Source organism: Cupressus sempervirens, chromosome 3 (assembly GCF_028749045.1).
Source record: "Cupressus sempervirens isolate cs-2001-9-10 chromosome 3, ASM2874904v1, whole genome shotgun sequence".
NCBI lineage: Eukaryota > Viridiplantae > Streptophyta > Pinopsida > Cupressales > Cupressaceae > Cupressus > Cupressus sempervirens.
Genome location: NC_143120.1, coordinates 979,826,429 through 979,848,729, shown reverse-complemented (window position 1 = coordinate 979,848,729; position 22,301 = coordinate 979,826,429). Strand labels below are relative to the sequence as shown.

Sequence of the window (22,301 nt, the reverse complement as noted above, 5' to 3'; positions counted from 1 at the left end):
GATAAATGTGAGAGAGCTTTTCAAGAGTTGAAGAAGGCCCTCACTAGTGCTCCTATTCTTGTAGTACCTGATCCCTCTACAGACTTTGTAGTGTGTACTGATGTGTCATTGGATGGGTTAGGGGCAGTACTCATGCAGAATGGGCGAGTTATAGCCTATGAGTCTAGGAAACTTAAGACTCATGAACTCAATTATCCTACCCATGATCTTGAGCTTGCAGCAGTAGTACATGCCTTGGTTAGATGGCGCCATTTCCTTTTGGGACACCATTTTGAACTCCACTCAGATCATCACAGCCTTCAGTATATTTTCTCTCAACCGAACCTTAATGCTCGGCAAAGGAGATGGATGGAGTTTTTATGTGAGTATGACTTTGATGTACACTACATCAAGGGGAAGGAGAATGTGGTTGCAGATGCCTTAAGTCGGAGACGCCATAAGTTGTCATCCATGGTCACCAGCATAGATTTGAGGGGGAGAATAATGCAACACTTACCAGAGGATGATTTTTATAGGGATGTGTGTCAGATGATTAGATCTCAGAGGCCTCTTCAGGGGAGGTTCTCCAACTATGTGTTAGAGTCTGATGGACTTCTACATCACCGAGGGTGCATTTATGTACCTTCTACTGGAGGATTGCATGATTTTATTGTTCTTGAGGCTCATAGGGCACCTTATGCAGCACATCCAGGGGTTAGGAAGTTGCATGCAGACTTGAGACGACTCTTTCATTGGCCCGGCATGAGGATGCATATTGCAGGGATAGTTGCTAGATGCCTAGAGTGCCAGAGAGTTAAGGCAGAACATGGACATCCTGGTGGGTTACTTTATCCTCATGAGATTCCAGAGTGGAAGTGGGATGTTATTTCTATAGATTTTGTTGTGGGTCTTCCTATGTCTTCTCATCGTCACGATGCCATCATGGTGACAGTTGACACATTGACCAAGGTGGCCCACTTCTCACCTATACGTACCACTTTCACTGCTCCTACAGTAGCACAAGTATTCATGCGAGACATTGTAAGACTCCATGGCATTCCTCGCAAGATTATTTCTAATAGAGACTCTATATTTACCTCCTCCTTTTCGAGAGAGTTACAGGGAGCCCTAGGGACTAAGCTTAACTTGAGCACAGCATACCACCCTCAGACAGATGGGCAGACTGAGAGAGTTAACCAGGTATTAGAGGACATGTTGCGCATGTATGTGATGGATAATCAAGTTAAATGGGAGGAGTATTTGCATCTAGTAGAGTTTTCCTATAATAATGGGCACCATTCTTCTTTGGGCATGCCACCTTATCAGGCCCTATATGGCAGACCTTGCAGGACACCATTAAGTTGGGATAGGATTGAGGACAGGGTAACAGTTGGACCACAGATTGTCAAGGAGATGGAGCAACAAGTCTTGTTGATTAGGCAACATCTCAAGGAAGCTCAAGACTGACAAAAGAAGTATGCTAATGCCCATAGGACAGATCGAGCCTTTATGGTGGGAGATAGAGTATTTCTGAGAGTGTGTCCGCACAAGAGTCCAATCCATTTTGGAAAGGGCTCTAAGCTTGCTCCTCAATTTGTTGGGCCATTTGAGATTTTGGAGAGGATAGGACCAGTTGCCTATTGCTTAGCCTTGCCACCTAGCCTATCACGCATCCACGATGTTTTTCATGTCTCTTCCTTGAGGAAGTATATTTATGATGCATCTCATGTTATAGATTGGGATTTTATGCAGGTAGCACCAGATGTCTAGCTGTCCCTAGAGCCCATTCGCATATTGGCTCGTAGGACCCTTCAACTTCAAGGCAGAGAAGTGGACCAGGTTAAGGTCCAATGGGATTGCTATGATGAGGTCACAGCCACATGGGAGGACACGATGCAGATGAGACGTGACTACCCCTATCTATTTGATGAACTCCAGGAGGAAGTTCATGCCTAGAGGGGGAGGATGTCATGTCCTGCCCCGACCATCATAGCACTATTGACATTTTGTTTCTTTTGGACTTTGATAGTTAGACTCTAGATGACACATTATTACCCACTATGGACATTGATATTTTGATCCTTAGACTATTTGATTTCATGTTATGTTATTGGGACATTGATACCTATATCATTAGGCTATATGATGATTCCTTATGATGTTACTAGGACACTAATATTCTAAGTAGTTTTTATGATGTTATTCAGATATGCTTACTTACCTTCTTGATGATCCATATGTCATGATTAAAGCTTATGTTATACTCAAGTGAATGTTTGATTTTTGAATTGTGGTCTCCATATGGTGCTAGATTATCATGTCTTAGCATATTTAGAGTAACATTAAGAATTCATGTATCATTTGAATAAACTAGAATTGTACACTTATATTATATTTGATGCATTGCTTAAGGTAGATTAATTCCATAATTTTCTGTAAGAATAAATGATCATAATGTTTTACTATCTAGATTAGAGAATTGCTACAAATGTGAAGTGTGTAATGTGATATGAATGGAAATACATATTTCATATTAGTTATGTTATTCATTGATGATAGAATCTATGTGATTTATATTTACATTATCATTTTATCACCTTATTCTTGGACTACTGATATTTGCAATAAGTGTGCAGGAAAGAAGCCCATGGATTTATGGAGAACCTTTCTAGGTGTTTGGAAAAACCAAGGTTAACCCTAAGGAGGGTATAACCTTTTTACCCTTGTATTTTATTTGTAAAACCAATTTGTGTGTATTATTGTGATTCTATAAAAGTAATTTTTTTTTTTCTTGATGGCTTGCCAAGTGTGTTGTGTGTATTGTGGTGTCACTTGACACATGTTCTCCTTTGTAGCATGCTTAGTGGGATGGTAGGTGGTTGAGTGAACCAAGGAGTGGTTTGGTAGGATTTTTTTTCCCTAGGTGTATTTATGGGTCCAAGAGGGATTCTTTCCATGCTAGGTCGAATGCACACCTTTTGTGAATTTTTAGGAGGTTTACACCATCCCTAGGGGTAGTTTGAGGTCTTATTTTAAAGCCCATATGATATACCTAGGGGGTAGGGGCATTTTTAAGTATTATAAGCTTCCCTAGGCATTGAAAAGAGCACCCAAAAATTGTGGATTCCCAAGTTGGCCGAATTTGGAAACTTAAGCATCAAAAGAAAACATTCTTGAGGGAGAGTGGGTTGGAGAGTTCTTGGGGGGAGAATTTTTGGAAAAAGAATCTAAGTGGGGTAAAATTTTGGAAAAAAGAGGGAAAAACAAGGGGAAGAAGATAGCTTAGGAGGAGGATTGCTGGTAAAAAGAGAGGGAGCTCAAATTTGCTTGGAAACCAGGTTGGTAACCTTATGTACCCTTGCTATGAAAGCTTGTTGTCAAGTAGTTTATTTTTATTGTGTTATGCATGTGAGTTTTCTGTAGTGTAGTTGTAATATGGTGTGTTGTAATGTTGTGTTGTGTAAGGTTGAGGGATCATGTTTCAGTTTTGGTGTATGTGTGTATTGTGATTTACTTTGTGTTGTGAATTCATATGTTCTTGTTGCAGTTTTCTGTTTTGGGTGTGACAAGGTGAGTCTCATCTCTTGGGAGGGAAAGAGAGCCTTGTGAGGGTAAGGGGTGCATAGGGAATGTGTTGGGTGAGAGTCTCTCCTAGAGTAGGAGAGGGATGCCATATGGGTGTTATGGGCCCCATATGCCACCTTGCTGGAGTTATAAGTATTGTAAAGATGCCATGTGAGGGCATGTATGTGGTATTGGGTTGCCTTGTGAAGGCATGTGTATAAAATGTATAGCCTAATGAAGGCATAGTTGCAGGTGGAGTCTCCCCAACATTCATTTTCCACCCTTACCCTTTGAGATGGATCTACATGTGATCCTAAGTGGTCTACCTTGGTTGGGAATTTTTGTGGTTTATTTGTCAACTGTAAAATGTGTGAACAGTTTTGTAATGTGAGTATTGTGTGGTAAATGGTTGTTAGTAATGTATGTCCACCTAGTCAAGGTTCTCCCTGCTCGGGGGTGGCCTTTAAAAGGCCTAAGGTTGGGAGGAGAGTACCATGGGCTTGTTTGTGTGTGTTGTACTGCAGGTTGTGATCTATGGATTGAAGACTTGAAGAGAAGAAGGATGTTGTCTTATTTTCATGTGCAACAAAAACATACTTCCAAGTGAATTCTTATTGTATTAGGGAGAGTCACCCTTGGGTAACTCCCAATCTTGTGTTTTATGACAGCTTGTAAGCTGAAAATTTGTATAAGTGGACTGTATAAGTGGATTGTACTTGTTGATATGTTGCTACTTTCAGTGATTATAGAAATTTATATATCATGCACTATCCTATAGTATATAGAAATGAGTAAAGTTGTTATGCTTTTGTTTCTAAAATGATTCTAAGAGAAAATGTGTGTCTCCATTTGAAATTGATACATTTGGTTATAAAGACATTTTGTTAGAACTTCAAATAATGTTCTGGTTGGAAGGAACTAAAGTGGTCAGTGAAGTTAGTTAAAATGTATTGTAAGAATGTACATCAATATTGTAGATCAAGGTAAATAAATATGACAAATAAAATAAAATAAAAATGCTTTCATTGAAAAAGAAAAAATATATTTATATTTGCTGGTTCCTTTGACTATAATATTGGTGCACTACATGTAAACAATTTATAGAAGTCAGGGATTACCAAGACTAGTTGGTCTACAATTTTTCTTTTCAAACATTTAGATGAATCATTTGCCTCCTTAGTCCAAGAAAATATACATTTCTTTCCTACTTTAATTGTATCTATCATTGGGGCACACACACCACTAAAGTTTCTTATGAATTTCTTATAGAAAATACACATGCCATGAAATCTTTTTACCTCTGATTGAGTGGTGGGTGGTGTCCAATTAAGAATGGCTTCTACCTTGGAAGGATCCATCTTTAATTCTCCTCCTGATATCACAAAGCCCAAAAAGATTAGTGCATGCTGCAAAAAGGAACACTTTTCCAAATTTATCATTAGTTTATCTTCATGAAGCCTATTCAAAACCAAATCAAGGTGCCTTAAGTGCTCATCTCTATCCTTGCTGAATATCAAAATGTCATCTAAGTACACCACAAAAAACTTGTTCAAGAAAGGTTTCAAGACTTCATTCATAAGCCTCGCAAAGGTACTAGGTGCATTTGAAAAGCCAAAGGGAATCACAAACCATTCATACAAGCCTTCTGAGGTTTTGCACATTGTTTTCCATTCATCTCCACCCTTGATTATGATTTGATGGTATCCACTTTTAAGGTCCACCTTTGAATAGACACTTGCCTTCCCTAAAAAATCCAAAAGATCCTCTGTTCTTGGCATAGGAAACCTATATCTAATGGTTATCCTATTGATTGCCCTTGAATCCGTACATAACCTCCAAGTACCATCTGTTTTTGGAGCTAGGATAGTAGTGACTACACATGGGCTTATACTTTTTCTAATGAACCCCTTGGCTAGTAGATCTTCAATTTGCCTTGCTATCTCTTCATTCTGCTCCAGGCTCATCTTATAGGCTACCTTATTTGGGATTGTAGCCCCTGGGATGAAGTCAATATAGTGGCTAATATCTCTTTGAGGAGGCAAAGTCTCTGGTTGGTTGCCTGCAACTATCCCCTTGTATTTCTCTAATAAATCCCTTACCTACTTAGGCCCAACATTATTGATCTCAGGTGAATCTTGTGATGGTTTAATGGGATACTTTTGAGGTCTAACAACCAATGCATAGTAGGGTGTATCCTTCTCCTTAGTGACTCTCATAAATTATTTTTCTCCTACTAACATTACCCCATTTGTAACCGGGCTTCCATCATTAGGCAATGGTGGCATGGTGTAAATGTTTTTTTAACCATCATGTTTTGCACATACATCATATTTCCATGGCCTCCCAAGAAGCAAATGGAATGCATCCATCTCTTCCACATCACATAAGACCTTGTCATGATATTATCCTATCTTGAATTCTACCCATACCTACCCATTGATGAGAGTTTTCCTATCTTTTGTTAGCCATGACACCTTGTAGAGGCAAGGATGAGGCTTTTTTGTGAGTTTCAACTTGTCAACCATTTCCCTAGAGGCCACATTATCTGAGGATCTAGAATCCGCTATAACTTTGTAGACCTTGTTGTTCACTTTGCATAAAGTTTTTAACAAAGTTTTCCTTTGTGGGGGTTCTACAATTACAGGGGCATCAATTAGTGTTCTTTGCATCATTAAGGATTCCCTATGCTCTAGAAGTGTAGGCATTGAAGTGGCTATTTGGTATGAAGAGATGCTTTGATTGTCCTCCTCTTGTGTCAACTAAATTCTCCTATCCCCTTGTTTTTTTAGGGCATCTAAAGGACTAATGTCCTACTTGATTACAAGTGAAGCATTTGTATATAAACATAGTAGGCCCAATTCCACTAGATCTTCCTCTACCATTGGGTCTCCTACCCCTAAAAGAACCTCTATTGGTGGACTCTCCATTAGCATTTGATCCACTAGACTCTTCCTAATTTTTGTTGAAGGATCCCCTTCCATTGAAGCTACCTCTGCCCCTATTACTATTGCCTCTACCCCTACTACTTGTTTCACCTTTCCTCTTATGTTTGTCTTCAATTTTTAAGGCCATGTTAAAGCATTGATGTACTGAATGCAAAGTAATAAAAGTTAGTTTATCTTTAATAATATATTTTAAACCATTCACATACCTTGCAAGTTTTTTCTTCTTTGTCTCATACACCTCGGCTCTGAGGGTAAGACTGTGAAATTCTTAAGTGTAGGCATTGACATCTAACTCCTTTTGTTTGAGATTTTACAACTTTTTCTACACCAACACCTCATAATCCTCTGGTATGAACTACTTTCTTATCTCTACCTTCATCTTCTTCCATGTAGAAATCTGCTCCTTGCCCTCATCCAATCTTTCATTTTGCAAAAAAATCCACCAACTCAAGGTAGGGCCTTTGAGTTTTGCCTTGGAAATCCTAACCCTCTAAGTTTTAGGGGTCTTATGACATTCAAAGTGATTATCTAACGCTTCAATCCAGTCCATGCATACATTAGGATCCAACTTACCATAAAAAATGGGTAAGTCTCCTCCTTTCTTTCCAACCCTCTCCAATGTAGCAAGGAAAGGCCTTTGATCTATGGGGATGTTTTCTTGCTCCTCATTCCCTCCTATTTCCTCAAGCTATAACTCATAATCACTCCCTTTTCTCATCTTGTTCTTGAGTCTATCCAACTCCCTCTTCATGGTCATATTCTCTTCTCAGACCACCCTACTCTCTACCATTTGTTCCTTGACTAGCTTGGCTAGTTCTACATTTTTATTCTTCAAGAAGATCTCCCTCTCAAGCTCCTCACCTTCAAACATTGTATCTTCAACAAATAAAACTAGCTCTGATACCACTTGATGTAGAGTAGCACCTTGGAAGCACCAATAACTCAAGCACCTTTGAAGCACCAAGCAAATCAAAATACGATCCAAATCCTCTATTCTCCACAAGGTTACTCAAGGCTTGAATCTCTTCAAAAGGACCACACTAAGATTTACAATTAATCCATTGGTTACACAAACCCAACTCTTCATATAAGACTGAATTCCAACTACTTCTCCCTTGTACCAATCAAGACCTCATGCACCCAACCTTAACACAAAGTGGTTTCAACAACTCCAACCTTCCTAACATCAATAGGGACCTAAAAACCATGCAAAACAACCCAAACCAATCAAAATAGTGATCAAGTTGACTATTATTAGGCACAAGACAGAATGCAACATTTAGTTTTGCTTCCGTCAAAGTAACAAAATTGAGATTTGGAAACTCCAACACTCCCAAACACTAGAGAAGCATTAAAACACCTTCAAAATGATCAAACCAAGGAATACCACTGACTGGAACCACTGCATATAGTATATAATGAAAACTATTACAAGAGACCTAGTAGACAATTAGGTCTTTCAACACTATTTTTCACTAGTAACTTGAAATTGTTACAAATGACTTGGCAATCTAAGACCAGTTTTAGACACCCTTTTCCAAGTACTATAAGACTCCAAATTTTCAAAACTCCACTCCACTCTAGCATACCCTAACCCCTACCTTGCACATGGGCCTAATTAGTAAGTTTAGGCATGGTTTACAAAGAAAAGACCAAGAAATGGGTACATGGACTTCATTATTCAACTTCTCAGTGCTCTTCTAGGTTAGATGAAGGTGTTCTACTAATTTACCAAGCCGTTAACTCCTCTTCTTTTCATTAATCAACCAAAACACTCAATCTAGGTCTAATACATGGGTCTTATTAGACCTAGGGCTTGCTCCCATTAATTCCTACTTCAACCTCCTATTCCCAAACCTTCAAAATATGAAAATACATAGCCCTAGCCTACTCCATATAAGTTTGGAAGAATTTACAACTATGGGAATTAAAACTATGGCCATTTCTTTGGCCAAACCCTAGGTTTAAGGATTTCATAGGGCAGTGAGAAAGAAAATTGTATATCTTGCAAATGAAAACTGATCTCTCCTTCAAACCACCTCCACAATTCTTAAAAATGAATGCTCTAACTACTCAATGCAAAACAACAACCTTTCAATTTGAAACATTTGTACTGTACGGCCAAAATAGTCACAGAGTGCTGGAATAGTAGGTTTTTTTTATTAAATCTTGGAAGCAAAAACATTTCAATCTCCTTATATGCCTCTCATTTGAGTGCATAGGGCCTATAAAGGAATTTAAAAATAGTTTCAACTGACCAAAGGTAGTTTTATAGTTATTTGCTAAAAGTTGCCAAATTGTTGCAAAAGTTGCTAATGCAACTTTGCAATTTTTTGCACTTTTTGGTATTTCAACTTACCTTCAACCTAAACAAATTCTAATCATTCTAAATGGTTATTTTAAGACTCAAAACCACTAAACCAACCTAGAAAACAAAATATAAATCAAGATTCCACCTTTGGACCAATTGATGCCCAGGTTCATATTATCACCATGGGGTCTTGTGTCCATTACAATGGTGGATGGCCTTGAGGAGATTTTATCAATTGTAAGACCTTATTACATTGTATAAAACAAATTATTTGATTAGGTGCTCTGCACCATTTCATATCCTTATCCTAATCTCATCAGGCAATGTGCACTTTACTGTAGAGTTCTCTCAATGTTCACTACATACTGTCAACTGTGAAACCTTTGATACTTACTCTAACATCAGTTATTAATAATTGACACTCTATTTCACTAAGAATTCTTAATGTTGGGAAGAGGAGTCACAAACAATAAGTGACTTCACTGTCTTTTTGGGTACATCTTCTTTAACTATAGGAGAGCATCCTAGTTCCTTTGCCTTTATAAATGATTCCTTTAATTCATTTGTTTTCTCCTTCATATCATTTCTTTTATTTTTCCTTCTATAATTTTGATTCCTATTTAGGTCTCTTTTGTCCATTCTACAAAACTTCATTGTGTGTCCAAAGTTATTGCACAACTAACATACAGGTACATTTTTTTTTTTGCTCATTAGGTGCTCTGCAATTCCTTGCAATGTATCCAAGATTATTGCATCTATTACAAAAAATTTTTCTTCTTTCTCCTCTTTCATTACTCTAAGGTCTTCTTCTATTTTTGCATGGTTAGTGTTCCTATATATCCTACTATTTTCATTATTACTATCAAATTTAACTTTCTTACAATCTACTACATAATGACCATATCCATGACAATCATGACAATAAAACTTTGAAATAGGTTTGACGGACTTATCTTTGCAATCAACTTCAGTGCCTTTAGGTTCATCACACTAGGCATATGATTCCTTTCTTTTTTTGTCCATATCATGAATAGATTCTTTATCTTTCTCAAAATGAGTAACATTCTCTTTGTCCTTAGATGTATCATCTATATTTCTTAGATCCTTATTGACTTTAGGAGTATTAGATTCTTTTCTCTCAGTAGATTTATTGGTAGATTGTCCAAGAAAGAATCCAAGTCTAGTCTTGTCATAACTAGATCTTTGTGCACATAATTGTTCTTCAATCTTATCACTATTGGTATATAATTTCTCCAGTTTCTATTTGGTTTGAACCAACTCACCTTTCATAATAGTGTTGTATTTTTCTAATTCAGCATGCTCTAACTTAATTGGTTCCAATTGAAATGTTACCTTTCTTAACTAGGATCTCAAATTTACATTTTTACCTTTAATTTTAGAGTCATTCTTTCCTACATTTTTCTTAAGACTTAGCTTAAGTTCAACTATGTTCAACTCGTGTTTTAGGATCTCATTTTCTTTCTTTAGATCTTCAATATCATCATCATTGGTTTGATTATTAGGTCTTGTTTGCTTTTGATCATCTATCGTATCCTTTAGTTCACTAATATAAGCTTTTGCATCTTTGTATTTTTCCTTTAGGCTATCTCTTTCATTAGTAAAAATATTGATTTTTTCAAGTGCTTCTTCAATATTTTTCTTCAACTATTCGATATCCATTGGGATCTTATTCAAGTTATTAAGGCCCTTCTAAATAGCTAGGCTCTAATACCAATTGTTAGAAATAAATAATACTTAGAGGGGGCTGAATTAGTATTTTCAATCTTTTTGTCCACAATCAGATATTATTTATTACTTTACCACATGCATAAGAAAGTAAACTAATAATGAGCTAAATAATATAAACAACCATATAAAAAGAGAGATCATAACACCATATTTTGTTAACTAGGGAAACCATAGCCAAGGAAAACCGTAGTGGGGATGAAACCCACTAGATGATTCACTATTTAAAGGATCTAGTTAAGGATATTGACCCTATTAGGAGTCTATGTAGAATATATAGTGCCTTAAGTCCTTGTTAGGAGACTATGCCTTGTTAGAAGCCTCAACCCTATTAGGAGTTAGTGGATCATATACAAATGTGTGGAAGAAGAGTCCACTGCCCTAACATGCAACTATACAATAAGATCTTCAAGAAATAAGTATACATACAATATTGAGATACTTGTCATGCTTCAAAAATATTCTAACAGACAATTCTTCATACAAGAGTGACTACACACATATCAATCTGCATCATATCTTGCATAATAATACTTTACATCATATATAATATTGCATTCACTTGTTACTCTCATTTCACAAGATCATGCCAAGTTCACAATCACTGATTATTCCTTTTTCACACTTCTCTTTAACTTTGAAAATTAAATGCTTTACTTATACCAAAAATATTAGTAAATTCTTCCTTAGTTGGCTCACATAATATCCTCAGAATTGGCTCATTAAGAAATGGTAATTCAAAACAATAAATCAAGTTGTTTAACACATTATGCTGATATGCTTTGTTCTACACCATGCCATTACTACATTACTAAGTACTTCATAACCTAGACTTGGTTGATCATACAGACATGCATTCTAGTATATTTCATTAGTATGATTTCATGCATTCATGGTTAATTGTATAAGAGAATATTCCAAGGGAATATTTTGTTATCATCAAATCTGTCATGTTGTTGTGATGGTTTTTGATACTTGGACAATTTTCCTTCACAAATAAGCATGACTAATCTTCAAAACAAATATGTTTCCATAAATGATAACCATGTTACTTACCTTATTTGATTGGTTGGACATATTGCCAAAAATGCTTTATTTTTTTCCTCTCTGTTCTACCAATCTACCTAAAACTCAATTCCTAGACTTAAATACTTGAGTGGTCATAGGTTGGCCCATTACATAATTAAATCTTGCATTAAATGCATGTGTAGCCACAAGTTAGCTCATAATAACTACCTATACTAAAATTAAATGCAACAAAGGTTGGCCCAAACTAGAACTAGACATAGTCTACTCAAGAAATGAAGACTTCACAAAAATACTAGCACTCAACAACCACATGAGCTCAGCATCCAAAGAATCACTCAACAACAACTAGGAACTTGATATCCTCCAATCCTTAGCAACCAAGGAGGAATTAGCAACCAAAGGATTACTTGAAAACCAAAGGAATCACTTGGTAGTAACTAAGAACTCAACAACAACTGAAAACTGGCACTTGGCACTAAATGGAACTCAGTAACAACTAGAAGAATGAATAAATGTATAGGACTACAAGGCAATCTAGGATGCTCCTACATCAGACAACCAAGGTAGGAAAAAATGATTCTCTTAAATCATTAAGATGTAACAACATGATTTTAGTCCAACTCAAATTGAGAAATCCATGAGGCATCTTCACTAGGTTCATTCCTCCACTTCACCAAATATTCATAATAATATTTTCCTCTTGTGCTCTTACTAACTCTTTGATCTAATATCTATTCAACTTCTTCAATCTACTCCTTAGGATAATCATCTGATACAACAACTTCATCATCTGACTCATGATACTTATATAAATTAGCAACATTGAATATAGGATATATATCCATGCCCTCAAGTAACTCAACTTCATAAGCATTACCACTATAAAACTTTTTCAAGATCTTACAAGGTCCAAACTTCTTCATCTTTAGCTTATTGCATGTTCCAATAGAAAATCTTCCTTTCTTCAAATGAACCATCATCTCATCACCAACTTCAAAATCATAATTTCTTCTAGACTTATGAACATTCTCCTTATACTTTTGGTTACATTGTTCCAACCTCAACATCACCTCCTTATGCAAAGACTCTATCAATTCAGAAAATTCTTCTTGTGCAACACTTCTCTTTTCTTCACCAGCAACATTCCTCAAATTTGATACTCCTCTATGCTATGTTCTAGTAACAATATCAAAAGGTGTCTTCCCTATACTCTTGTTCACAAAATTATTATATGAAAACTCAGCTTGTGCTAAGACTACTTCCCAAATTATTTGGTTTATCTCCAACTAAACATCTCAAAAAATTTCCCAAGCTTCTATCCAAAACCTCTATATGTCCATTTGTTTTTGGATGGAATGTAGAACTAAAATTCAACTCAATACCCATCTTCTTCCATAAAGTCTTCCAAAAATAACCAACAAACTTACTGTCTTTGTTAGAAATAATACTACTCGGTAATCCATGCAATCTCACAATCTCTTTGAAGAAAAGTTTAGCAATATTCTTAGCACTTGATGTCTTCTTACATGGTATGAAATGAGCTATTTTAGAAAATCCATCCACAACAAAAAAATATATAATCATACCCCTTTACTATTTTAGGCAATCCAATAACAAAATTCATATTGATGTCACTCCAAGGTTTCTCAGGAACAACAATAGGTCTATACAAACTAGTATTCTAACTTACTCCTTTTGTAACTTGACAAACTCTACAACTCTTCACAAATTTCTTAAAACCTTAATACATTTGGGGTGAATAATACTTCTCCTTCAGCAAACTCAATGTTTTATAAATTTCAAAATGTCTAGCCAATCCACCAATACTTTTCCTAGATCAAACTCACCATCATAGAACTTCTAGGGATACAAAATTGAATTCCTTTGAACAACATACCTTCTTGAATGAAATATTCATCATACTTACATATGTGATATATTAAATTTGGTTCTTTGCACTCTCTCCATGCCTCAGAAAAATTAGGGTCTTTGATTTAATTTATGTTGACTTCCTAAGTATTGTAAAGCTTTATGATTAGTATACAACACAAACTCCTTGGGAATCAAATAATGTCTCCACTTATTCAAGGCTTGGACAATAGATTAAAATTCTTGATCATACAAAAAATACTTTCTTTTAGCATCATTCAACTTTTCACTAAAGAAAGCAACATGTTTACCTTCTTGACTTAATACAGCTCCTATTGCACTACCACTTGCATCACATTTGACTTGAAATATCTTATTGAAAGTTGGTAAGGCCAATACAAGTAACTCAACAACCATTTTTTTCAAAGTCTCAAAAATCTTATCAGCTCCATGTGCCCACTTGAATTCCTTTTTATCTCCTCTCACTCATACCATTACAAACAAAACTGAAATTTCTTATGAACTTCCTATAAAAAATAGCCAAACTATGAAATGATCTTACCTCACCCATATTCCTATGTGTAGGCCATTCCAAGATAGCTTTAACCTTCTCTAGATCCATCTTCAAACCATTAGTTGAAATCACAAATCCCAAATACACAATCTCCTCTTGCATAAAAGAACTTTTCTCAAAGTTAATTGGTAACTTCTCCTCTTTCAATCTCTACAATACTTGTCTAATATGCTCAAGGTATTCTTCCTTAGTCTCACTAAATATTAGAATGTCATCCAAATAAACAATAAAAAACTTACCCAAAAATATTTTGAGAACTTCATTCATCAACCTCATGAAAGTACTAGGTGCATTAGTCAAACCAAAAGACATAACCAACCATTCATACAAACCATCTTTTGTCTTGAAAGTAGTTATCCACTATCACCTTCTCTGACTTTGATATGATGATAGCCACTCTTCAAACCAATCTTTGTAAAATAATTTTCTCCACTCAAAAAATCCATTATATCATCCATCCTTGGCATAAAAAACCTATATTTCATTGTGATCTTGTTAATAGCTCTAGAATCAGTACACATTCTCCATTCTTTATTCTTCTTAAGTGCCAATATAGTAGGTATAACACATGGACTCAAGCTTTCTCTAATCAATCCTTTCTCCAACAATTCATGCCCTTCTCTATTAAGTTCTTCATTCTCTATAAGTGTCAACCTATATGGTGCTTTTTTCAGAAAACTAGCTTTAGGAATTAGATCCATACAATGACTTATACTTCTTATTAGAGGTAAATCATCAAGTATATCCTCTATAATAATCTCTTTATACTCATTTAGCAACTGAAAAATTTCTTCTAGTACTCAACTACCACTATCTATTGTCACTCAATCATTACCAACTTATGTTGCTTAGTCATTACTACCAACACTTAGTCCTCTAAGAACTATAGCAAAACACACTTGATTGTTCTTTACTTTCTTTTCAAATTTCTTTCCATTAACCATGCAAACTTTTATTGTAGTATAGCTAACATCATCTAGATCTTCAATAAAAAGTAGCAATATTTGTTTCTTCCCATTCACCCAAATAGTATATTGATTCAATCTTCCATCATGTACAACATATCTATCATATTGATAAGATCTACCCAAAAAAATATGATAATAATCCATAGGCATAATATCACACAAAACTTCATTATAGTGTTGCCCCACTTTTCATCCTACACCCATGCTGTCAAAGTGGATGATTTTAAAAATTTTAATGTCTCAGTCAGGTTTGGTCTTGTTTGAGTCTAGGTCTAAGTCCTCCCTAGAGTAAGCTATCTTTGTTGAGTTTCCCTGCCACTGCCTTCTTTCTCTAAGCCAAGTGGGTTGTTTTTAAAAGTCTCTTAATATTGGGTAGGTTATAGATCCCAACCTGGTAAAGATAATGTGTTCCTATTGATGATCTTTTTCAGCAAAAGGATTATTGGGAATTATAGTTACCAAGCATTCATAAGAAATCAAAGAAGATTCTTCATATAGATGATGTAGTGATAGAGATGCTATGAGGAGTTATTCTTGAGATCCTTCAATGGCATTGGATCTAAGTATGGTGATTGATAGGCTGAGTAGAATGAGTTATGAGACATGGACGTCATGTTACTTTGTTGAATAGTTTGCTACTAATGTAATAAAAATATTAACAATTCAGTGCTAAATTGTATTGAAATTGAGGGACAATGCTTAATAATGAGCACAAAGACACCTTTAAAATAGAAATATGGACAATGTGATATGATTACATGATGCAAATAGTAGAGTGATGAAGTGTATCCCTTCTTTAGAGATTTCTTGTGCAAAGCCAATTTTTTAGAATCTCAAGTTGTCGGATTGTAAGCAAAGGGAGGGTGATTGTTGGACAAGCTTCTTCATTAGAGACTCCTTCAATGTCAACAATAATTGATTTATTTGGTTCTTCAGAGAAAGTTCTTATGCCTGGTGTTAAGAGTGAAAACTCTATACCACTGTCTAATAATGCATCACATGATACAAAGACCGATGATGAGCTAATTGAGGACATCAAAGAAGAAACTACCAAGTCAATACAAAATGGAGGAGAGCCTAATATTTTATCTAGAGTTATGCCCCCACCTAGGAGTGGCCAAAAAAAAAAAATTTGAAATAGACCCATTGTTGAATAAAGATTGTGAACATCTTAATATCTTGAGTATCAATATTTATAGTATAAGAAAACAAGATAGTTGATTGAAAAATATGGAGAATTGGAAGCTTTTTCTAGGGGTTATGAGAAGATGGGATTTATTTGCAGATGGATCTCCACCAAAAAATGCTAATGGATCTCCACCAATTGCCCATGGATCTCATGTAAAGATACACATGGATACTCCCTTTGGTCTGAAGGATGCAATTCTTGCATAGATTAAGTTTGTTGTCTAGGCTCCGGGTGAGATTCCCTACAATGCAAATATTCTATGATCTGCCACCTGAGGAAAAATATCAACTTAAGAATCCTCGACCAAAGAACTATAAATCCTTGTGAATTTATGAAGCACATGTTGGCATGAGTAGTACGAAACCCAAAATCAACACATATGTAGAGTTCAGAGATGATGTGCTACCATGTGTAAAGAGCCGTGGCTACAATGCTATTCAACTTATGGCCATTCAAGAATACACTTACTATGCTAGATTTGGTCATGCTTCAAAAAATGTCTTGGATGAATCGAACATGTTTGATGGAATAGATTCTCATTATTTTAATTTTGGGTCTCGAGGATATCATTGGATGTGGGATTCAAGGCTTTTCAACTATGGGCATTGGGAGGTGTCAATTTCCAAGGTTATGATGAATTCTTTCTCTTCATAGACAGAAACTTGCAAGTGCTTGTTGGAAAGCTGCCAATGGAGTAATGAACCCAAGTTTCCAAGCTTCATAGAAGCTTGAGGTTGTATTTCCTGACTATAGCTAACTTCATGAACTATCAAGTGCGAATAGTTCAGAGCATTTAAATTAAGAGACAATACATCTTTGTATTAAAAGAGACTCATATTGCATGCATGTGGAAAACATGGAAAGGTCACTCCTTGTACATATTGAAGGTGACTCGATATTAATAACTCTATGAAATTAACTCTAGACAGTATCATTATAACATCAGTATTGAAAATAAGAAGACACCCCAAGACCTTCATACTGATTCCCAGTTAAATGCTTCACACCAGTTTCAAACACCAATATAAATGTATTGATTACACTCCATATACTAGTCCAACAATTTAAGTTCAAAATGATTGAATTTAGAAGATTTAAAAAGAGAATCTGAAAAGATAGATAAGAAAAGGAGAATTAGAAAGAAACAGTTATGAAACCAAAGGTCACCATGGGAGAACCAAAAGGTTGTGAAGGAGATTATTTATTGTCATGTTTTTCCAAGAATTATGGGGGGGGAGGGGGCAAATTTTTGCATAAATGGGTTGCCCAGACAATCATACAGAGGCCATTTCTTTACTATCCATCTGCTTCCTTTTCTACATACAATTAGAGAGCTAGAGTAGAGGAGAGGGCACTTTTAATTTCTACATTTTCATTCATGCATCAGAGATTGGTATTCAATTTTTGTAATAGATTTGGCTATAGATTGGAAGAAAATATAATCAGAGTATTGTTTTTGTTGTATTTAAAGCAAGGAAATTTTTGTTATGAATCAGAGTATTTGGGCATCATTTTTTCATTACTTTCAATCAGAGTATTACTATGGTCAGTTTTGAGCACTTTCTTGCATTCTTAGTCAAGTGGTGATCAGGTGGTAGATCAGACTACTGTCATCTGATCTTATTGCAAAGATTTAGATATTTAATCTTCATTTTAATCGCATATCATTACATTTGCATAACTAACAACATTATTACAATACCAATGTTAGGAAGTCATAGGATGTATGAGTTCTCAAAGTTGGCTAAGGTTTAGAATCTAAAATCTACCTGAGTTAGTCCTGTATAAGATTAGCTTGGTTTTCCTCTTCTACTCTTAGGTTAAGAGCATACCCTTTGTTAGTTTTAGGATCAAAACATAATTCATTGCATATCATTCCATAAGGGTGCTGTACCTACCAATTCAGAGAAAAGCCAATAATCAGAGAGTGGATTTTCAACTGTTTTAACTAGATATTGTTCATGATTTGGGCATTAAGAGTCATATTTATAAGAAGCAAGAAAGGACAAATCTGTTTACCAACACAAAGTAATGTCCAATCTTGAACTTCACAAGGAATTACTCACTTACCAATATTTTATGCTCATCTTTGATCCATGAAATGGGATAGGGTTTAGGATGCTTTAGCCTTTGTATCTAGCTCTTTTGATGCCAAATTTGTATAACTTCCACTATTGATGGTTACCTTGCAACATTTTCTAGCCATCTTACATCTTGTCTTGAAAAGACTCCTTCTAAGGATAAGTTCCTCATCACTTCCCTCATTACATAAGGTTCCTCTCACCATTAGATTTTCTCTAGCCTTAGGTCCACTTGGTGAATCCTCATTGTCTCCTTGAATCACAACATTTCTATTACCTTTTCCACTTTCAAAGGATTAACATTCAAAAGATCTATGCCCCTCTTTACCACATCTAAAGAAATTACCATGAAAATGACCTCTAGAATAAGAATTACCTCTTCCTTAGTATGAACCAGTACCTCCTTGGTAAGAACTATGAACTTTCCACTTGGTCTTGTCTTTATCATTACTTTTCCATTCATATTTTCCCTTATCTTGCACAAAATTTTCAAATCTGCCACCTTCTCTATAAGATCTACCTCTACCTCTCTAGAATCTACCACCTCTTCCACTTTTTCTTTGTTCATGCTTCATTATCAAGATCTCCTTAGCCTTCAAGGCATAGTGATATGCTTCCTCCACACTTTCCAATTTCATAAAACTTATTTCATCTTGAATTCTAGATCTCAACCCATTTATGTACCTTGCAATTTTGTCAACATCATCATCCACATGTCCAGATCTGATGTCCAATCTATAGAATTCCTCAATATAATCCTTCACACTCATGTCTCTTTGTCTCAAATTTTGCATACTTCCCAACAAGCTAACTTGGTAATCAATAGGGAGGAATTTGTTCTTTACCTTTCTCACCATCTTCACCCAAGTTCTAATCTTTTCCTTTCCTTTCCTTTATCTATCAATTTGCAAATACTCCCACCATAGTGAGGCATGACCTTTTAGTATTGTAACTACAATCTTCACTTTCTTATTATCAGAAGTGTTTTCATACTCAAAGAACTTCTCCATTTTAGAGATCCAATCTAACACAACATTGGTGTCCAATTTTCCATCATAAGGAACAACTTCTATAGTAGGCTTCAAATTTTCCCTAGATAATACTCTCAACCACCTTGCCTCATCTTGATCTTCTTTAGGTTTTAGATTAGGGTTTGGTGCTACTACTTCATCATCACTTACATAATCAAGATGTGCTCCTCTCCTCTGGGCTATCTCTATAGCATCTAATCTAGCTATAATTTGTCTTGATGTATCCAATATTGCATTATCAACATTTCCTCTACCTCAAACCATCTTTATAAATTAGGTTCCTACAAGACCTATAACCCTTTGTGAGTTATAGGTTAAATCCATAGATCTACTACCCTACAACCAAATTCACTTAGGATTCTACACGATCTAATCACCATAACAACAAACCTCTGCTTTGATACCACCTAGTGCAAGGAGGGAAGAATAACTAAGGCCAAATGCACACCTAGCTATCCAAAACACCCTACAAGAGTTAATACAATGGAAAAATGAAACTAGAACAACACCAAGGAGGAGGAGAACAAAATGTTTATTAATTCATTAGATAATTAGCATACGTGCCCAACTGTAAGGCCTTCTGGGTTATGGCGAATCACAATATACAACTTACAAATTCATGATCTAACTTCAAGTTCACACTTCCAAACACATAAAACCTTATTCTATTCCTCTCTATTCTACCAATCTACCTAAAACTCAATTCCTAACCTTGCTTAAATACTTGAGTGGCAACAAGTTGGCCCATCATATAATTAAATCTTACATTAAATGTATATGTAGCCACAAGTTGGCTTACAATTACTACTTATAAGAAAATTAAATGCAACAAAGGTTGGCCCAAACTAGAACCAGACACAAACTACTCAAAAAATGAAGACTTTGTAAAAATATTGGCAGTTGGCAACCACATAAGCTCAACATCCAAAGAATCACTTAGCAACAACTATGAACTTAGCATCCTCCAATTCCTGGCAACCACAAAGGACTTAACAACCAAAGGTTCACTTGGAAACTAAAGGAATCACTCAACAATCAAAGGATCACTTGGAAACTAAAGGAATTACTCAACAGTAACTAAGAACTTGACAACAACTGAAAACTAGTGCTCGGCAATAACTAGAACTTGTTAGAAACTAACAAAATGAACAAAAGTATAGGACTACAAGGCAATCCAAGATGCTCCTACATCAACATCAGCAACCCATGTGGATGTACTATATTTCTACCCACTCAATTTCACAAGATGCTTCATGTAGGTGTTGTTTCTAGTCACCTTATCCACTTTAGAGCTCAAGATCTTCTCCTCTTACAATCTATCTATAGATGTCTTTGGCAAGGTACCTATAAGGTCTTGAAAATATACATCCCCTCCTAGAATAGGAGTGGGAATAGGACCATTATAAGCTTCCAAGTCTAAAACATTTGAAAATAGTGGATAAACCTATATTTTTTGGTAAGTCAACTTTATATGCATTGGCTTCATATTCGACCAAAATTTTGCATGGGTCCACCTTCCTTGTCTGTAACTTGTGAGATCCCCCTTTTGATAACCTATTACTATATAGGTGAATCATGAAATAGTTTCCAACTACAAATTTTAGATCTCTTTTCTTGGCATCAACCCATTGCTTCATCTTTGTTGTGTTCTCCAATGTATGCTTTACCATATCATGAATTCCCTTCATGGAAAGAGAAAAATCTTCAGCTACACCACTAACCTCTACACCTACTTTCATATATCTTAGTTCAAGAATTCCTCTACTATGAAATCCATAGACCATTTCAAAAGGACTTTTCCCAGTAGTCATGTTTATAGTTTTACTATAGGCATACTCTACTTGAGCAATAATGTGATCCCAACTCTTACCATACTCCTTGATCAAACACCTCAAGAGGTTTCCAAGGCTCCTATTAACCACTTCTATTTTTCCATCTGTCTAAGGATGGTAAGAAGATCCAAAGGAAAATTTTTTACCCAACTTGTGCCAAAGAGTATTCTATAAATGACTCATAAACTTAGTGTCTCTATCAAACACAATGCTAAGAGGAAGTCCATGTATCCTTACTACCCCCCTAAAGAAAAAAATTTCAATGGTACATGCATCATGAGTTTTTTCCCATGGCACAAAGTGACCCATTTTATTGAACTTGTCAATAATGACATATACACTATCAAAATCCTACTTGGTCTTAGGCATACCCACAAAAAATCCCATACTTAGACATACCCATGGTCTCTGAGGAATAGGAAATGGTTGGTAGAGACCTACATTAGTGCCAACTCCCTTTTCCTTTTGATAGACCATGCAACATTCAACATACCTCTTCAAATCTCTTCTCAAAGTAGGGAAGTAATAAAACCTTTGAACCAAGTCCTCTATTTTATGCACACCAAAATGACCACTTAAAGCACCACTATGCTTTTCTTGGATTAGGTTTTCTCAGATGGATCCCCTAGGGACACACAATTTATTACCTTTGAATAAGAGGCCTTTTTGAAAGGTAAAATTGGGAAATTCATGGTGATAGTGGTTAGTAAAATCATTACAAACTTGATGGGGTTTAGTAAAATCTAGATCATTAGGGTATAGCTCTTTGAATTTTTCAATCCCCACACTTCTAATCTGTACTTCTTAAATAGTCAATAATCTATGACTAAGTTCATCTACAACATTTTTTGCAATACTTTTCTTATGATTTATGGTGAATGTATAGGCCTATATATACTCTAGTTACTTCATATGCTTTTTGCTTTACTTCTCTTGGGAATTGAGAAAACTCAAAGTCTTATTATCTAAATAAAAAAAAAATCCCTTAGGCAATAAATAGTGCCTCTACTTTCTCAAGGCTTGGAACAAGGCATACATTTCAAGGTCATAGCAAGAATATTTTCTCTTTGCTTCATTTAATTTCTTACTATGGAAGGCAATTGGTTTACCCTCTTGGCTAACAACTACTCCAATTGCAAGGTTGTTGACATCACATTTAGCAACAAAAAATTTCTAAAAGCTA

General features: G+C 35.5%; 1 pseudogene; it reads left to right on the top strand.

Annotated features, from left to right (window-relative positions):
• The first annotated feature begins 483 nt into the window (after window positions 1–483).
• LOC149570031 (uncharacterized) lies at window positions 484–16,828 on the top strand (annotated as a pseudogene).
• The last annotated feature ends 5,473 nt before the right edge of the window (window positions 16,829–22,301 follow it).